Source organism: Podarcis vaucheri (assembly GCF_965113315.1).
Source record: "Podarcis vaucheri genome assembly, chromosome: 17".
Classification (NCBI taxonomy): domain Eukaryota; kingdom Metazoa; phylum Chordata; class Lepidosauria; order Squamata; family Lacertidae; genus Podarcis; species Podarcis vaucheri.
In genome coordinates, this window is record NC_138755.1 from 7117614 (window position 1) to 7138539 (window position 20926).

General features: G+C 44.2%; 1 protein-coding gene and 1 long non-coding RNA gene across 2 annotated transcripts in view; one reads left to right on the plus strand and one right to left on the minus strand.

Annotated features, from left to right (window-relative positions):
• The window catches only part of PDE4A (phosphodiesterase 4A), a 339410-nt gene that overhangs the window by 39403 nt on the left and 279081 nt on the right, over nucleotides 1-20926 (plus strand). The gene's annotated exons all lie outside the window — the stretch shown is intronic.
• LOC309522360 lies at nucleotides 834-4113 on the minus strand. The gene is made up of 2 exons (XR_014215070.1): nucleotides 3166-4113; nucleotides 834-1983 (listed from the first exon to the last, which is right to left on the minus strand). It is a non-coding gene; the product is annotated as an uncharacterized lncRNA (long non-coding RNA).

The window sequence follows — 20926 nt, forward strand, 5'->3', positions numbered from 1 at the left end:
ATCCAAGGTTTCGTTATGAAACTGTTGACTTTTACAAATGTGTAATGTATTTTTCCTTTTACAGTATGGATTATAGACACAGAGAGCACAGTCTGCACAGATAACAATTTTGCTGTGTTGTACAGGGAAATTTGTTCCTAAATACCTGTGGTCTTCTGTCAAAGTCATTCCCGGCTGCAAATCACTGTGGGAAAGCTGTAAGGGGCAGAACTGTATTTATGGCAGCAATAAAATAAAATAAGATCTGGTGAAATGTGGCAGAAAACCCAACTTTCTGGAAGACTAAAAACTGAAAAGTTTACGGGACTTGAAGAAAATTATGGATCTGTTCAAAATTAAAGTATGTATAATTAAGTGGGCCTCAGATTTAGTCACTTCTTAATTATTTTGTATTTGATTCTTCTCTCAACTTGTTTCTACCTGCAGCTTAGAGCTGAAATGAGAGATATGATTTGGTAAAAGACATGGTTCTTTTTTGTACACAGATATTTCATCATATTTAATTACGTCTCACTTCTTAGGTGTGTGGCGCTATTTTGTTTTGTGTTCCATCATTTTTAATTTTTTATTCTACCTAAAGCTGGAAGTGGCCTAGGTCTCTCTGGACTACGGAAACTGAGTGTCCCTGATCATTTTGCTTGCTGGCCAGGGCTGGGAGCAGCACACAAGCACTCAAAGGCTTGGCCAGTATTCTCTGTAAAACAGACTGCACACACCCACATCCCAAGCATGTCCCAGAACCTTTTGCGAATTGCAGTGTTTCTGAAATGCAGAAAACTTGAAAAGCAGAATAGACAATAGAGTCTGCAGCAAAATAAGAACTCCAGCATAAGTTTGCAATGCGATAACATTCTTTTTATTGCTAAAAGAGATCAAAATCAACATCTAGATATAACAATTTGATTTTTTTCATCCCCCCCCAATTTATATTTCACCCTATATTGTAATCATCCCAGGAACATTGTTAAAAACAAAAAAAATTAAACATAATATGCATAAAGATAAAAACGAACAAATTTGATAATAAATATACAGAATCTTCCTTGCTAAGATTTAAAAGAAGCCAGTCACAGGACTGGAGCCGTTCCTTAGCCACACTCCTAATGAGTCTGGCATGGTTTCCGTTTTAATAGTCCTTTGATATCTCCACCAGATAGTGGGTTTTTCTTCACACTCAAGTGTCACAGAAGAGTAATACAGTAATGCCCTCACTGAAAGCGTTGGGCTTTCAGTGCCTGTAACACTTTCTGGGTCGTCTACAAATTTTTGCTTGGAAGTGATTATTTCACTCATTTCCCAAAAATATTTTTCACCCAGAACCAGCGTTCCACTTAAGATCTGTGAAGCTGCTGCATTAAACCAAGTATAGATAGAAATTCCAGCACACTGTTCTGTTTCAATGGGAGGCACTCCCAAAACCTCAGGAAGCTTAATTCCTTCGTTTGTTAATATAGAATGCAGATTCCACAAAATGGAAATAAGTACCAATGTAACTGCTGCCAAGTCCACAATTGCTCCGATGGAAAAGAAGGTGATGATGAAATCATCGTGTTTTCCCGGCTTAAATATGTTATAAAGCACAAAGGCCATACAAAAACGGTCACCGCATTGGCAATTGAGGCCAATGGCATCAAGTCCTGGGCAAGGATGATTTCAGAGGGTAGGGACTCCTCATCGTTTAATGGTATGGATGTGATGTTGATCTTCTTCATTGTCATTCTGCACACTGAACAGGCGCCCCAGATCCCAGTGCCCACAATGCCAGGTTTGTTGCTGCCCATGGTGTTCTCAATCTGCCACACTCTCCATTCAAGATTGGCAGATGTGGAGCAGATGTTCATAACGCAACCAATAAGAGCCAGGACAAAGGCACCCAGTTGCAAACAGAATACCCTGCACAACAGCCATACTGGAAAGGAGCCATAATGTGCCTGGGGTGGAACTTTAGCTTTGGTACTGGGAAGGCTGGCGATAGAAGGCATGCTGGAGAAAAACACAGACAAAAGATAACCGTTAGATACTTAGACACAATATCATATGGATATCCACCTGGCCTAGGGGGCGAGGCCCACACTCACCAGCCCTACTGAAGAGGCTCCTCTTGAGGCCGGAGGAACATCGCCCAGCTGTGAAGCACGGAGGCTACTCCTTCCAAGGCCCTTTCCACCTGGCCTAGGTGGAACATCACCCGGCTAATGTTTTCTTGATTTATTGATTTAATATGCTGTAAACAGCTTTGAGATTTTTATTAAAAATATAAAGCGGTATAGAAATTAAAAAATAAATTTAATAAATAAATCTCCTAAAGTTTGAGCAAATAGTGATGTGTAGCTAAAACAATGCCATCATTCTAGGGCAAATTCTGCATTTCCCACCTTGAGACGTTGGAATGGAAAAGTCTGCTGTACTTGCAATCATAAGTGCCAGGAATCAGACTTCCCCAGGGGGAAGAAATTGCACAACCGCACAACCCCTTTTGTTCTATTGGACCCCCTCAATGCAGATAATTGGGCTCTTGTCTACTCCTCCTCTGCTCCCCTCCCTACCCTCTCCATTGTTAAAATGTCAGGCATGATCCAACCGAAGTTACACATTCTACCCTTGAAAGAAAGTTTGGTGCAACAAATTAATACAGCTAGTAAAGGTAAAGGAACCCCTGACCCTTAGGTCCAGTCGTGACCGACTCTGGGGTTGCGGCTCTCATCTCGCTTTACTGGCCGAGGGAGCCGGCGTACAGCTTCTGGGTCATGTGGCCAGCATGACCAAGCCACTTCTGGCGAACCAGAACAGCACACGGAAACGCCGTTTACCTTCCCGCCGGAAGGTACTTTGACGTACTTTCGAACTGCTAGGTTGGCAGGAGCAGGGACAGAGCAACGGGAACTCACCCCGTTGTGGGGATTTGAACCGCTGACCTACTGATCGGCAAGTCCTAGGCTCTGTGGTTTAACCCACAGCGCCACCCACTACTGTTCAGTAAATAATCCTTTCTGACTTTAGTCCCCCCCCTCTCTCTCAAACACACACACACACACACACACAATGTGAAAAGCCTACCAAGTGGCTCTCAGACAGGACAAAAGGAATAAAAGTCAATTTGTTCTTATCTGAGAAAACACTACTATGTTGGTGGGGAACCGAGGAGTGCTGCATATATGCACCTACACGAAATCAATTCTTCAGCTAGTCTCTGGTATGCAAGGGCTTTTTCCAGGGCTTTCTCTTCGTGTGTCTGACCTAAGAGAAGACCTGAGAAGAGAGAAGCTGGTCTGAGCACGGTAGCAACCACTCCTTGGAGTTCTAAGGCAGTTGCAATGCAGCTTGCTTTGAACTTTCAGAACATCAGAAATCATAACTCCAGAGTACTGGCCGTTTAGTACATTTGGCAACTGCTTGGAGGCAGTATGCATTTGAATACCAGTATGATTCTTCAACTTTTAAAAGACACCTTTTTATTAGATGTAAGCTTATGCAAAGATTGGATACAAAATGTGGGAATAAACACCCCAGCTGCCAGTTCCAAAGGAATGAGCGAGCCAGATTTGAAATCAACAAATACACAAATAAACAAATATTTAGCTGTTTCCATTGGGTTTGAACACCACTTTGAATTACAGCAACTTTATTCAGTAGTACTGGTGGATCTGACTAGTCCAGTATCCCTTTTCTAAAAATGAAAAGCTTTATAAAAACTCTATGGGGACAGGCAAGTATTAACTCCATATTACAGTCTGTCAGATGTGTGGAGACGTCTGGTACTGTGAAATAATTTATTGCTTAAGTTCGGGCTACTTTGTAAATGATGAGGGGGATCTTTGACTCAGAGGTTTCCCAGCCCATTGGTTGCTTTCCTGGTCACCCGAATATCAATTCTCCCTACATTCACTGTGTTGGTCCCCAGGTAGATGACTCTTTTGAGATTCGCTGATCTTCATGCGCTATGGACTCATAATAATTTTTTTTGTAGATTTATAAGTCTTCTACAGATACTTTTCCTGCACATGCTTGTGGGGATTCCTTCCCTTATAAAATGTGGGACTGAAAATATCCAACATTCCCAATTTGAATCCCTGAATGAGAAGTGGCAGACACACCGTGTGTGAAGGAGCACTTTCCTCTTACTGGTACTTTTGGGAACATGGGTGTAGTGGGTGGGAGTTACTTGTGCGTAATCCTGCTCCGTTTGAGCATTAGATTGCCTGGTTAAACCCTCCGGACTGCACAGCCCATCTCAGCGTGGCTGCCCTTAGTCACTCATAGAATCTGTCTGTGGGCGTTTCTTAAAGCATTGCCAACATAAGAGTTGTTTGACGCCCAATCGTTTCCGCCTCTCACTGCGCGGGAGTCTCCTGCGCAGGGTGGGCATGGGCAGCGGGGTGCTTGGGCTCTCCTCGCTAACTTCCAACGAAGAGTCCTGGAGCCCCTGCACCTCCCTGTCCCGTTGCTCTCCTGGATCCCTGGTGTTACACTCATTCTCTTCCCCTTCTTCCCAGCTGAGTCTCCCCCTAGCGCTGGGACCTTCTCCTGCAGAATCAGAGACCCTCTCCTTCTCCAGTGCCTCTGATGTCAGTTCCCTGACAATGGGATATAAACGAACTGTCCCTCAATCTAGAGATCTGTAAGCCCCCAGTATACTGCTAAATCAATTTCATTGCGTTGACCTTTCCTGTTAAGGGAGATGCTACAGCTCTTGGGCCATTGCTGCTGACCGTTTCTGTACCTTCCCCAGCTTTATGATACCCGTTTTGAGACTAGGTAACTAAAAGAGCACACAGTATTCTAAATGTTAACGTCTCCCTCCGCAAAGAAATGGCCTCGAATTACCTGCCCCTTTCAGTTCTGCCTTTTAAGCCCCAGACTCCTTTGTTCTGAATATTTTGTCACAAGCTCAGCTTTCCACCCTCCCCTTAGAGCCACAAGGCCCCGGGCTAAAATACACTGCTACCAAAAATGGCAAAGTGCTCAGTTTAGCAGCGGAAGGAGAAATGAAGCTGCAAGCGGGTTTTGTGTCATTCCCTCGCTCTCAAGGGCTGTTTTCTTCAAGCGGTGGTTAGGAAAAAGAAGAGTTTTGGATTTGATATCCCGCTTTATCACTACCCGAAGGAGTCTCAAAGCGGCTAACATTCTCCTTTCCCCCACAGCAAACACTCTGTAAGGTGAGTGGGGCTGAGAGACTTCAGAGAAGTGTGACTGGCCCAAGGTCACCCAGCAGCTGCATGTGGAGGAGCGGGGAAGCGAACCCGGTTCACCAGATTACGAGTCCACCGCTCTTAGCCATGGGGTGCAGGGCATGGGCATAGCCATGCTTTTTGTTGGGAGGGGAGGCCTTTTGATGGGGGGGCAGAACCAATGTGATTGGTCAGTTAGTTAAGTATATTTTTTATTGTTTTACTTGATCTAGAGGGGACAGCTGTCCTCACCTTGGCTATGCCCATGATGCAGGGGGCAGCTGTCCCCCTAAATCCAGTAAATAAATAAAAATACTTAACTAACTGTCCAATTGCGTCACAGATAACTCAGTTCTGCCCCCGCAACATAAAGCTCCCCCCCCCATAAGTCCTGGCTATGCCCATGACAAATATAAGATAAAAAACAAATAAAATAAAACCTACATACAGCAACAGTGTTTTGTGTTGTGTAGGCTCCTATGATGTAAGTAATGGGCCCCGCCTGCTAGCCTGCTCCCTAAAATACCACTGGTTCGCTCATTTCTATATCAGTTACTTTGATATGATACATATTATGTTATGTGCAAATGGCAAATAGATACCTGTTAGGTCCATAAATTACCATATAGCATATATTCAACACAAAAAACAGCGACAATTTGTTGTTGACAAAGGACATCTGGACAAATAAAGGGCCCTATTACCTTCAGTGGCTTAGGGCCTCATCCAACCTAAATCTGGCCCTGTGTATACCCCCCCCCACCTACAAGTTGCTGTGTCTTCATCTGACTTTCAACCCAGATGTGCAGTTTTCAGAAGGAAAGGGGGCAGAAAAACAAAAGGTGTGAAATCCCCACAACACGCGCTCAAAGGACCTTCTGGGATTGTGACCCACATTCAGTTCTTTACAAGTGTAAAAATCATAGGCGTGTATGACAGAAATATCAGCAATATTCTGGAACTCCAGTTCTGTCTGTCTATAAACAGTGTTAATTTTAGCCATCTTCCAGCTAGCTATAACAGGGGTGTGCGTGCGTAGACCAGCAACACTTAATTATCTAATCTGCTTTCAAGGCAAGCTCATAGTTGTGACAGAAAATTTATGATGGGAATTCGAGAAGAGGAAAACCAAAGAGACTCCATTTTGCTTCAGATAATAGGCAAATCAAGGCAGACATAATTTAGCCTTCTCTGCAACTTGCTGGCTTTTCTAACACACCCCACCTGCCTCAATACTAACAACAACAACAACATTTTTATCATTTATACCCCACCTATGTGGCTGGGTTTCCCCAGCCACTCTGGGTGGCTTACAGCACATTAAAAATTGTAAAACAGACATTAAATAGTTCTCAATACTGTACAGAGTTGCCTTCAGGTGTCTTCTAAAAGCCACATAGTTGTCCTTGACATTGACATCTGCCATTGCAATAGTCTGACACCCCACCTCACATTTAGATTTTGCCATTTTCACCTCTCCCACTTCCCCCCAAAATGTACCGACCAGCAAACTTAGCTAAAACTGCCAGACGTTCCATCACCCCTTAACCTGCTTAACTGAGAAGCTGATGCTGACTTTGCAAGATGACTTCAGACAAAAAATAAATAAATACTAGGTTGCCATAGTGATTGCTTACGCTGAATGCTAAAAGCCAATAGAGTCATAGTATTATTAATGTATGGAATTAAACAGTATAAGATGTGCGAGCTATTCTGTAAAAAGACAGGCAGGTTTTGGAACTTGATTCCCTTGTACCTTCTTACTGCAGTCTGAATAAATCTTTTCTTTTTCCACCCTGGTGTGATTCTTGACTCATCATCCCAGCAATGGACTTTTGTCCATAACAGATACATCTGCAGATTCAGAATTTCTCTGGTGCTTCATATATATTACATCAGTATTCTGAACTGCCCTCCTCAAAAGGATGTTATGAAGAGTAACGATGCCTCGAATCTGATCTACTAATCAAAACTCTCAGGTTGAGATCCTATTCACCTATGATTTTATTTCTTGCTGTGAGACACCCTGAGAACTAATAATAATAATAATAATAATAATAATAATAATAATAATATTTATACCCAGCCCATCTGGCTGGATTTCCACAGCCACTCTGGGTGGCTCCCAACAGAATTAAAAGCACAATAAAACAGGGACGCGGGTGGCGCTGTGGGCTAAAGCCTCAGCGCCTAGGGCTTGCCGATCGAAAGGCCGGCGGTTCGAATCCCCGTGGCGGGGTGCGCTCCCGCTGCTCGGTCCCAGCGCCTGCCCACCTAGCAGTTCGAAAGCACCCCCGGGGGCAAGTAGATAAATAGGTACCGCTTACCAGCGGGAAGGTAAACGGCGTTCCGTGTGCGGCTCTGGCTCGCCAGAGCAGCGTTGTCACGCTGGCCACGTGACCCGGAAGTGTCCCCGGACAGCGCTGGCCCCCGGCCAATAGATGTGAGATGGGCGCACAAACCCCAGAGTCTGTCAAGACTGGCCCGTTCGGGCAGGGGTACCTTTACCTTTACCTTTAAAGGTAAAGGGACCATTAGGTCCAGTCGTGGCCAACTCTGGGGTTGCAGCGCTCATCTCGCTTTACTGGCTGAGGAAGCTGGCATACAGCTTCTGGGTCATGTGGCCAGCATGACTAAGCCGCTTCTGGCGAACTAGAGCAGCGCACAGAAACGCCGTTTACCTTCCCGCCAGAGTGTTACCTATTTATCTACTTGCACTTTGACGTGCTTTCGAACTGTTAAGTGGGCAGGAGCTGGGACCGAGCAACAGGCGCTCACCCTGTCGCAGGGATTTGAACTGCCGACCTTCTGATCTGCAAGCAGTAGGCTCTGTGGTTTAGACCATAGCACCACCCGCATCCTTAAAACATAGGTAGACATATAAAGAACGTTAGAAATAGCTAAGGGCTGCATTCAATGAACTCAGTGCTATAGCGGAAGTCAGTGCAATGGATCTCACCAGGGCAAGGGGGCTTTCCTCCCCGTTCCTCCCTCAGGTCTACTCTGGGGAATCAGGAGAACCCCCAGAACAAAATGAGACAGGGAGAGTGATTGTTCCATCTGGCAAGCGGAAATGCTTTCGCTGATGGAATGATCAGAAGCACTTGGTGTTTTAATCCCTCCCTCTAATTAAATTAAATTAATGAGTGTGCACTGTTTTAACACAGTGGGACTTACTTTTGCATAAACATGCCTAAGATTGTGCCATGAAGTGGTTCACAAGCCAGTAGCCCAGTTCAGACATCACCACTGTGTTAACCACAGCTAGAAAGCGAAGCAAATGGTTGACCTTTCAAATAATTAGGCAAGCGTAAGAGTTGCTTGTTGGTTTTCATTTTCTGTCTGCCTAGCACTTTTTTCGCAAGAGTGGTAGCCTCCAGAGGTGGAGCAACAACTGCAATTATTGTTCAGGCATTATGTCAAGCCATGGTGAACACAAACCGTGTTATGTAAACCTTCTAACAAAACTTTCTGACTCTGATTTGCCAGATTGGAATTCAGTGCACCTTCTGTGACCAAGCTCTGTTCACTTTTTTTGCTTAAGCTTCCAGCTCATTAAGCAAAGTTAACATTATGCTAAGTATGATTGTAGTAACGAGGCCCAAGGTGCTGCTCAGGAAATAGAAGCAGGCAGCAAAATGTCACAAGTCATTTGTGATACTTGCATCTTGTCAGCACTTACTCCAAGAAGCAGATTGTTTAAATTGTCAGAGAATACAACCAAGACTTTCAGAAGCAGATGAAAACTTTTTCCTTCCGCACCTAGTTGCAAGCCTTTATAATAGCGGCCTAAACTTCCCAGGTACACTATGCATCAAATGTAGCAAAAAAGTTCATTTAATAAAAGCTTATAAAGTTATTATATGAAGAACAGAAGCAAAATGAGAGCTGGATCTGGAAGCTGAAGAAACACTGGGGGGGGGGGGAATCATGGAGAACAGGTTGGTTAATGGCAATGAGCCTTTAATAAGAATTAATTAGGTGCATTTTTTCCACTGCTGTCTCAAAGGTATACATACATTTGTGTCAGCAGTTCCAATTGGAGTTTTTAGCTGGAATGTAGGAAGTGTAACCCCACAAATGTAGCATGGGAGACCCAATCCTGAGGCAGCATTGATGAGTTCCTAAAAAGTAAAGCACACGAGCAAAACTCTGAAAGTAGCTTCATTGATTTTCAAGTGAAACCAGAACTCTTCCTGCTGGGACTTATGGATATACAGTTAGAAAAGAGCTATAGAATTTTGTTACAATATATGATTACGGCTGCGAGACTTTTGTATGCACAAAAACGGGAGGACTGCTAGAATGGCTGCTAAAACTGGCGGACTTAGTTGATATGGCAAAACTGACATGTTTAGTCAGAGAAAAGTCATTGTTAACATTTGTTAAATGTTGGAAAACTCTCATGGACTTTTTTCGTGAAAAACAAAAAGAAATAATGACATCTGGATTTGAGGATTGTAGATAATTTTTATTTATAGAAAGTGGTTTTGTGGGGTATTGGATTGGATGAATGAAGTGAATATTGTTTTTATATAGCAGACAGATGAAGAATTGGAAGTTCTGTATTTTCTGAATCTTATTTTTCTATCTTACTATTTTAACCTCTTCTATTTCCTTCCTTCCTTCCTTCCTTCCTTCCTTCCTTCCTTCCTTCCTTCCTTCCATCCTTTCTTTTTCTTTCTCTATTTCTCTCCCCCTCCCCCTCACCTTTTTGTGTTTTTATTGTATCCATATAAAAATATTGGTTTGGTTTTAAAAAAGGAAAAGATAGTAAGTTTTTCTCTATAAACCTTAACATTTTTTTTAAAAAAGAATGTAGTTCCATGCCTCACTACAGATCCAGGTTTTGCTTTCTTTTCCTTCCTTCCTTCCTTCCTTCCTTCCTTCCTTCCTTCCTTCCTTCCTTCCTTCCTTCGCCTTTGCCACTGGATAGACACTGATAGCAAGGACAGCATACAGAAACAAAAATCTCAAAGTCTACAAATGAAATACAAAATGCAATCTATAACCACAAAACCATTATGGAGGCGATTGAAATGATAAAGTATCTGTCACATATATATCTTATCTAAATCTTACACCATGGTTCTAAGTGTATTCCATAGTTGATGAAGATACCAACCCAACACACCCTTCTCACCCCCCCTTCTGGTAATGCCCTGTATTCTCCAGTGACCTTTGCAGATTGAATAAAATCCTGCCACACAGCGCTAAAATTATGTAGCTGTGCTTTTCCTTGTAGCTAACATGTGGATAAAGTAATTTCCACCTGATATTACTATACGGTGGTACCTTGGCTCTCCACCGCCTTGGTACTCAAACTTGGAACCCAAACACTGCAATTCTGGAAGTACCGGTAAGTGTGAAGGTTTGCAAACTTTTTCAGAAGTCGAACATGCTCCACTTTGAGTGCCACACTTCTGTTTTGACTGCCACACTTCCATTTTGAGTGTTACGCTGAGGTCTGTCTGTTTTTGCTATTTATTTTCCGTTTTTGTTTTTGTGGCTCTTTTTTGTTTTGTTTTTGTGACTGTGTGGAACCTATTTCAGCTACTGATTGATTGATTGATTGTGTGACTGCAGTACATTGTTTATTGCTTTCATCTTATGGATCAGTGGTCTCGTTAGTAAAATCCATGTTAAATTGGTGTTTTAGGGGTTGTTTTTAAAAGTCTGGAACAGATTAATCCATTTTGCATTACTTTCTGTGGGAAAGTATGCCTTGGTTTTGGAACGCTTTGGTTTTGGAACGGACTTCCAGAACGGATTAAGTTTGAGAACCAAGGTACCACTGAATATCATATGTTTCTGTGGCAAGTCTTTGAAGACACATTGTCGAGGTTTCTCCAGTTCTGTACTATTGTTTTTCTAGTTTTCACCAGTAAATGTGCTATCAAATCCTTAGAACTTATCACCTGATTAGATCCTGTAAATATTGATAAAATAAACAATTATGGAGTGACATCTATCAGTGTGTTTGTCATTTTTATCATTTCAACATGAAATAAGGCCCCAAACCTTTCAACATATGGGCATGTCCTCCACAAACGTAAATATACCCTTTTATTGTGGTAGCCTTGCCAGAGCTTGGAATCGACAGAGGGCATAATATGTGCCAGTTGGTTCAGCATAGGATACTACTGTTGTAAAATTTTGAGAAGTATTTCTCTGGTGTTAGCTGATACTGATTTAAATGGTTTGTTTAACCATAAAATACTCCATGTGGGGTCCTTTATATTGTTTTCAAGATCATCTTCCCCAATCGAACTTAAACCTATGAGACAGCCTAATTCAGTCTCCAGCTATGTTGTATATAAATCTGGGTACCGTATTTTTCGCTCTATAACACGCACCCGACCATAACACGCACGTAGTTTTTAGAGGAGGAAAATCCGTAGGCATGCCACCCGTAGGCATTCCCTCCATAACACGCACAGACATTTCCCCTTACTTTTTAGGAGGAAAAAAGTGAGTGTTATGGTGCAAAAAATACGGTATATGCCTTTCCCACTATTTCCCCTGTTCTACTTCCATTACTTGCCTGTGTTTTAATAACTAAATCATTTAACAGATGTATTTGTTGGGGAAAACAACTCAGGGACATATTTCCCAAGGACACTGAAGGATTTTAATGGGGAATATAGTACTATATTCAGTGCTATTTAGAATGACAGTTGTAATTCCATTTCTTTCTCCAAATGGGCAAGCAGAGACAAAAGCATGGAGGAGGAAGATGAGACAATGAAGCCTTTCCTTCTGGGCAGGATTGCTGTAGATCAGGGGTCAGTGACCTTTTTCAGCCGTGGGCCAGTCCACCGTCCCTCAGACCATGTGGTGGGCTGGACTATATTCTTTTTGGGAGGGGAAATGAATGAATTCCTATGCCCCACAAATAACCCAGAGATGCATGTTAAACAAAAGGACACATTCTACTCATGTAAAAACATGCTGATTCCTGGACCGTCTGCAGGCCGGATTGAGAAGGTAAATAGGTTGCATCTGGCCCTCGAGCCTTAGATTGCCTACCCCTGCTATAGATGGAGTCCAAAGGGAGAGGACAAGCGAGCGGGCAGGGGTGATGGTGGTGAGGAAGTGGTCCCACTCAGGAAGAGAGGGCTTTGAGGGCATCTAGCTCAAGAGCCCCTCAAAACCCAATGAAGTGTTGCGCAACCTTGGCCTCTCTTAACATGTGACAGTTGTGAGAAACCAGAGGCTTTGGTTTCTCCTGGGCATTGTCGGCCAATTGGTGTTAAAGAAGGATAGAATTTTCTTTATGTATGCAACAGCAGCAGCAAGATTACTCATCGCGAAATATTGGAAGACACAGGAGCTACCCACACTGGAAGAATGGCAGATGAAGGTCATGGACTACATGGAACTGGCAGAGATGACTGGCAGAATCCGTGACCAGGGAGAAGAGTCAGTGGAGGAAGATTGGAAGAAGTTTAAAGATTACCTGCAGAAGCACTGTAAAATTAAGGAATGTTGAAATGACGTTTGATTGAAAATAAGTGGTACTGGTAAAGAGATGCTTAAGAAAATGTAAATAGGGATTGATAACTGGAAATGGATAGTTATAATAATAGGTTAACATATGGAGTAAGGATGAATGCTAGAGGGTAAGGATTTGCTGAACTTAATATTTGAAGTGGAATACAAAATGGGAGGTGTGAGGAGGTCAAGAAACTAGTGAAGAAAATATAAGATTTGAAAATATAAATTTATTTTTAGTTTTGATTTAGGAAGCCTGCGTCACATTTTAGCTTCTAGCTTTATATTGATCTGAAACAAGAACACAAACCTTGGGAGATACGTGCGTTTGGACAGCCTTGTGCCTGTTAACATTTCCAGCCCTGGTGTTTGAGGCACAAGTTTTAGAACCACTCACACGTACGAGGAATAAAGGGCAACCTTCCCCTGTTCTCCTCAGAGTTGGCTCAGGGAGCACTGATAACAAGCTCTTTACTTCTTGCATAAATGTGACAAGGCTCATTGGACGTGATGAATGGCGTTTTGCTGAACCACAGATGCAAACCTCTTAGGAACTGTGCTATTTCATCTCCAGGCAACTGGAGCCATGGCTGCAATTTTCCCCCTTGCCTTGATAAGCCTCCATAAACTTCCATGTGTAGAGCATCCTGGAAACCTCTTGCCAGAAGGTTCTTGTTCAGGGGAAGCTAATTTCTAGAAAACTAGTTTGCGGGTCTTGTCAAGAAAAACAGGACCACTAAACCCGAGGCTGACCCACCTGTTAAGGAAGGTGAGCCCCTTGCCTCAGGTGGTGGGTGAGAAGGGGCAGCAGATCAGTGCCCCCATCTTTGCCTCCCACCTGCAGATCCACCTGCCACCATTTTGTTGGCTGGCTGGTTAACTGTCTGACTACTGCTGCTGACCAACCAGCAACCTGCTCGGAAGCTGTTGTCTAGGCCTCTGGGAACATCACTCCAAGTGGTGGCACTACTCCTAAAGCCCTGTGCTCACCACTCCTGTGTGCTTTGGTCTGAAGGAAGTGTTTTTTATGGACAAAGTGGACCTGTTTAAAGTTTCACAGTTTATTACAGGGGTCAGCAACCTTTTTCAGCCGTGGGCCAGTCCACCGTCCCTCATACCATGTTGTGGGCCGGACTATACAGTGGTGCCCCGCAAGACGAATGCCTCGCAAGACGGAAAACCCGCTAGACGAAAGGGTTTTCCATTTTGGAGGTGCTTCGCAAAACGAATTTCCTATGGGCTTGCTTCACAAGATGAAAATGTCTTGCGAGTTCCTGCGGGGTTTTTTTCCTCCCCCCCCTTTTTCCCAAGCCACTAAGCCGCTTATCAGCTGATCCTAAGCCGCTAAGCCGCTTAACAGCTGATCCGCTAAGCCGCTTATCAGCTGATCCGCTAAGCCGCTTATCAGCTGATCCGCTAAGCCCGCTAAGCCGCTAATAGCGCTAATCCGCTAAACCGCTAATGGGCTTGCTTCGCAAGACAAAAAAACCGCAAGACGAAGATAATCGCGGAACGGATTCTTTTCGTCTTGCGAGGCACCACTGTATTTTGAAAAAAAATATATGAATGAATTCCTATGCCCCACAAATAACCCAGAGATGCATTTTAAATAAAATAACACATTCTACTCATGTAAAAACTAATTCAAGCTCTAAGGAAAATATATCAGAACCTTCTTGAAGTGACCCTTTGTTTTCCCCAGGCACTAGCCTGGCACCCAAAAATCTCCATGTGGTTGCAGTTGGATCCTGGCTAGTTTTGAGAACTGCTTTTGATACCTGGGATCATGGTTCTCCAAAAGATGGCTTCAGACGTTGAACTTAGCTCTGCTTTTTTAAAGGGGTGGGTCAGGTCCTTTCTTGTCAGACAGACATCTGGAGCTAGTTCTTGTCAAGAGCTCAGCCTACACTCGAGTAGGACCCTGGCAGAGACACATGCCCGACTGGCATGTTCCCTCCCTCCTGGAGCTTCAAAAGCTTTCTTCTGCCCGAACATCACAGCGACTGATGCCAACTGACACCAGCACACTTAGGGATCCGTACAGTATGCGTAGTTGCGTAACAAATCTCAGCAACTCAGCATTTTGGCTGATCTACTTTATTTACATATAAACACACACGAAGCACTGCAACATAGCTCCCTACCTCTCTAGCATCAGACAGCAAAGAGAAAAAGAACAAAGGACAATAGTCCCACTTCACAGAACACAGTAATACAAACATCCTGTCTCCGTCACTTCCCACTCTGTGGAGTCAAAACATATTCCGTCATGTGAAAGACAAAAATCCCATGACTGCAATCATGGAGCAGGAATTCTAACAGTTCTGCAGTGGGCCCAGCACTACTTATGGCTTCACCTGGGTCTGTTATCAGTGCCATTTGTTATTGATACCCAGATGTTGGAAGCAGAGTGTTAGACTAGCAGGAGTCAGCAAACTTTTCCAGCAGGGGGCCAGCCCACTGTCCCTCAGACCTTGTGCAGGGCCGGACTATATTTTTTTTTTGGGGGGGGAGAACGAATTCCTATGCCCCACAATTAACCCAGAGATGCATTTTAGATACAAGCACACATTCTACTCATGTAAAAACACGCTGATTCCCGGACCATCCACAGGCCAGATTGAGAAGGCGAATGAGCCGCATCCGACCCCTGGACCTTAGGTTGCCCACCCCTGGTTTATTACTTTCACACCTGAAAGAGTGCTTGCCTGCTCTGCACCTGACCGTCAAATCTGTGTGTTGGACAGTGCAAGCTCTGATCTACACTTGAGAATGCCAGTCCATGGTGACTCAGACTTGCCCCCATGGTCTGTCCATTATAGCCAGGCTGCACTATGTTTGCATCTGAACATAGTACATAGAAAGTGTTCCTCTTAAGTGCAACTTTCATTTTTTTTAAAAAAGATATTTATTAAGATTTTCAAAATATTACAATATGAAAAAAGAAAAATACAAAATAAAAATAGTTAAAAACAACTCAATCTTTCCATTACTTATTTTTCATTAGCTTGTTTCCCGGACCTCCTCGTGCCTCCCTTTTTTGTATTCCAGTTCAGTTTGTTAGTTCAGCAAATCCTTCCTCTCTTTGTTTATCCTAGTCTTTAATCTTAAAATATTGTGACATTAAATTTTTACCTATTAGTAATCCATTTTTCATATTCCCTTATAGTATTACAGCTAAAAACCACTTAATTTCTCTCCAATTTCTTAAGTGCAACTTTCAGCCCAGTCCAGTGCGTGTGTTTTTCGAAGTCAGCCTATTGGGTTGTTTGCCTGACTCCCAAGAAGACATAAGAATACAGATTGTTTGCAGAAATGTGTGTGGAGTGGGAGTGAGGATCTGTTACACATGTAAGCATTTGTAGGGTGGGTTGTTATTATTATGGGTCCCTTGTGATTTTCGGGGCAATTGAGGATACATTTGGGGTTTCAAACTTGGTATATCTGCCAAAATTACTCAAGGGAGTCTTGAACCAGCTGATCAGATGCAGTCAAGCCATATCGCTCAATTTATTTACCAGAATCAATCGCAAAAATTCTTTCATTGAATGTGAAATATTAGCAATCCTGCCTTTCAAAGTTATGCACAATACCCACCTACTTCCCCCAAACCCTACATTGCTCACAGGGACTGGATAGGGGGACCCCAGATCTTTTCAGAGGCTACATTTATAATTCAAAATGAAACATCAAGCCAAAGCAGCACCTCATTATATTTATGGTGTGTGTTCCACCTGAATACAGCCAAGGCTCTTCCTGAGACCTTTCAGTCTTTTTCATCTGGAAAGATGCTTGCCTTTTGCCAGGCATTCACTTTTCTTTGACATTTCCAGCCTCTTAGTATTGCACATAGTCACCTGTGCCTTTTTGGGTGGCTGGGTGGGAGGGAGGGAGGGAGGGAGGGGGAGGAGGCAGCGTTGGAAGATCTTGAGTCAACTTTGCTAGCAAGCAGCACTATCCTAAGCATATTTATTGATGGCAAAGTCTTGCTATATTCTACAGGGCTTACATCATCTTAGTTTGTCTGCTTAGTATGTGCAGCCATATGATATTGTTGTCTTTCTTCCATACACAAGGAAGAGGATAAGGAAGGAGTGGCTTCCATCTGCTGTAATATTCGCTCCATCTGGGGATTAAGTGAGGATAGCAGAAGCATGAGCAGTGGGGCTGAAGAAGGATGTGAGGACCTTTCTGCAATCTCCATTCATGCCTGATGGCCTGGGGGAGCAGATTGGCTCAGGGCATGGGAAAGGGAGAGAGAGAAAAGAAACGCCCACTGCACCTTGGATAATAGGTCCTACTTGCAAGGCTTTCCATGAATATCTGGCTGGCCACTGCGAGAACAGGGTGCTGAAACAAGCAGGTCCTGATTGCGGGAGTTGGGGATTCTCAGCTGGGCATTCCATACCCTCCAACATTTCTCAGATGAAAATAGAGACATTCCAATTCTACATCCGGAAGTTTCTCCTGCATTTGATCTCGCTGCAAACCTATACGTCATCGGCACATATACATCTGTCACCTTGAGCCAGCTACAACCTCTCCGCCGAGCCCCCCTCACAAGATGGTTGTAAAGAAAAAAATGTGCAAGGGAAAGGATTGTGCACAACACCTTCCACAGATAAATGGAATGAAATAAACTGCTAGTGGTAAGCTGCCTTGGGTTTCTGTCAGGGAAAAAGGAAGGAATAATAATAATAATAATAATAATAATAATAATAATAGTGGTGGTGGTAGAAACTGTGTGAATGGTCAGGAACATACCAGAGAGTAAATCTTATAAAACTCAGTGGGACTTAGTTCTCAGTGCACCTTACACCTTACCTGAATACAGTGGGGTTTATTTATGAGCAGGTCTCCCATTTACAATACTGTAAAGGAATAATAATAATAATAATAATAATAATAATAATAATAATAACTTATTTATACCTCGCCCATCTGGCTGGGTTTCCCCAGCCACTCTGGGCGGCTTCCAAAAGAATATTAAAATACTATGATACATCAAACATTAAAAGCTTCCCTAAATAGGGCTGCCTTCAGATGTCTTCTAAAAGTCTGGTAGTAGTTGTTCTCTTTGACATCTGGTGGGAGGGCGTTCCACAGGGAGGGCGCCACTACCGAGAAGGCCCTCTGCCTGGTTCCCTGTAACTTGGCTTCTCGCAGTGAGGGAACCACCAGAAGGCCCTCGGCGCTGGACCTCAGTGTCCGGGTAGAACGATGGAGGTGGAGAGGCTCCTTCAGGTATACTGGACCGAGGCCGTTTAGGGCTTTAAAGGTCAGCAGCAACACTTTGAATTGTGCTCGGAAACGTACTGGGAGCCAATGTAGGTCTTTCAAGACCGGTGTTATATGGTCTCGGCGGCCGTTCCCAGTCACCAGTCTGGCTGTTGCATTCTGGATTAGTTGTAGTTTCCGGGTCACCTTCAAAGGTAGCCCCACGTAGAGCGCATTGCAGTAGTCCAAGCGGGAGATAACCAGAGCATGCACCACTCTGGCGAGACAGTCCGCGGGCAGATAGGGTCTCAGCCTACGTACCAGATGGAGCTGGTACATAGCTGCCCCGGACACGGATTTAACCTGTGCGTCCATGGACAGCTGTGAGTCCAAAATGACTCCCAGGCTGCGCACCTGGTCCTTCAGGGGCACGGTTACCCCATTCAGGACCAGGGAATCCCCCACACCTGCCCGCCTCCTGTCCCCCAGAAACAGTACTTCTGTCTTGTCAGGATTCAATCTCAATCTGTTTGCCGCCATCCATCCTCCAACCGCCTCCAGACACTCACGCAGGACCTTCACCGCCTTCACTGGTTCTGATTTGAAAGAAAGGTAGAGCTGGGTATCATCTGCATACTGATGAACACCCAGCCCAAACCCCCTGATGATCTCTCCCAGCGGCTGCATGTAGATGTTGAAAAGCATGGGGGAGAGGACAGAACTCTGAGGCACCCCACAAGTGAGAACCCAGGGGTCTGAACACTCATCCCCCACCACCACTTTCTGAACACGGCCCAGGAGGAAGGAGCGGAACCACTGTATGACGGTGCCCCCAGCTCCCAGCCCCTCAAGACGGTCCAGAAGGATGTTATGGTCGATGGTATCAAACGCCGCTGAGAGATCCAGCAGAACTAGGAAACAGCTCTCACCTTTCTCCCTAGCCCGCCGGAGATCATCAACCAGTGCGACCAAGGCAGTTTCAGTCCCGTGATGTGGCCTGAATCCCGATTGGAAGGGATCCAAATGGTCCGCTTCTTCCAGGCGTGCCTGGAGTTGTTCAGCAACCACTCGCTCAATCACCTTGCCCAAGAATGGAAGATTTGAGACTGGGCGATAGTTGGCCATCGTGGCCGCATCTAAAGATGGTTTTTAAAGAAGCGGTTTAATAACAGCCTCTTTCAGCGGGTCTGGGAAGGCTCCCTCACGGAGGGAAGCATTCACCACCCCACGAAGCCCATCGCCCAGTCCTTCCCGGCTAGCTTTTATAAGCCAGGATGGGCAAGGATCAAGGAGACAGGTGGTTGGTTTCACTCGTCCAAGCAGCCTGTCCACATCCTCGGAGGTAACAGATTGGAATTGATCCCACGCAATCAACACCCCATGTGTTTCCTAAGAAATGGCCGGCTGCTGAAGCATTGCCATTAAAGAATTTAAAGTGGATTGGTGACCTTTTCCTTCAAAATTACAGGAAAGGCTTCATATGTCAGTGCCCTTCATTTGGTGCAGGAATTTTGTTTTCAGTATGAACAGGACTCTGTTTTTGCACCCACACACACCACGTTATATTGTCCTCCGAGACGTGGTGGGGAAAAGAAGAAGGAAAACCAGGACATTCTGGGATCAAATCAGAAACCAGGACTGCTTCTGTAATTCCATGACTGTGCCTGGAAAATCAGGACACGTGGAGGGTCTGGCATTCTAGGTTGTGCAGCTATACCAAGGTTTGGCAAAAAGAAAAAAGAAAAAAAACGAACTCTACTCAGATCTGCAAGGGCGGTTCTTAATAGCAGCAGGTCAGCTAGCCAGCATTGCCAGATTGTCAAATTGGAATCCTCACCTGAGTACAAATTATGAGAGGAAAGGTAAGATAGTTTTAATGAAAGCCCCAAACCCCATTTCTCGGGGAATGGGAAATCTATGGCCCTTCAGATGTTGTTGGATCCCTCTCAGCCCCAGCCAGCATAGTTAGGGGTCAGGGATGATGGGAGTTTGTACAGACTGTGTGCAAGTGTGAAAATTTTCAAATGGTTGACATATATTGAGGCTACAGCAGGTCATGTGCAAGGCCTCAGGCCTATAAAAGCTTCACATTCTACCTTGTATGGTGGTGTGAGCAACAAGAAGAGTGAGATAGTCGTGCAGGATGTACTTATTTACTCAATCTGCCATCACAGTGGTCTCTCATTCTGGGAAAACTAGTGGAAAGTATTGTTAAAGATAAAATAAACAAGCATAAGCAAGCCTTGCTAAAGCAGAGCCAGGAACAAGACCTTGGAGTTGTTGTTGTTGTTGTTGTTTTATTTGCTTGCTTGCTGCCCATCTGAGTGGGTTGCCCCAGCCACCCTGGGTGACTTCTGGAAAATTAAAACATCAACTACAGTAAAACATTAAAAACTTTTAAAAACTTCCCTATGCAGGCGCCTTCAGGTGTCTTCTAAAAGTCAAATAGTTGTTTATGTCCTTGACAGAAGGGCGTTCTACAAGGCGAGTGCAACTACCGAGAAGGCCCTGACAAGAAGATGTTGATCTAGTGCATGGGTAGGCAAACTAAGGCCCGGGGGCCGGATCTGGCCCAATCGCCTTCTAAATCCAGCCTACAGACGGTCCGGGAATCAGCGTGTTTTTACATGAGTAGAATGTGTCCTTTTATTTAAAATGCATCTTTGGGTTATTTGTGAGGCATAGGAATTTGTTCATTCCCCCCTCCCCCCCAAAAAATATAGTCCAGCCCCCCACAAGGTCTGAGGAACAGTGGACCGGCCCCCTGCTGAAAAAGTTTACTGACCCCTGATCTAGTGTTTGGCAGTTGTGAAAAAGGCAAATTCCATCTTAGGGATCCTTAGGAAATAATGCATTTCCCCCTTATTCCTGATATACATCTTCACTCACCCTTTCTTCCCTTGGTGGGGACGGAGTGCCATGTTGTGGTTTGCCTCAGGTGCGAGAATGTCTTGGGCCAGCCCTGCTAACCACTACAGAAGACTAGCTCGCTGTTTCATCATCTTTTTTTGTTTTTTTGTTTATCCTGTTTTCTTTAATTTCCATTG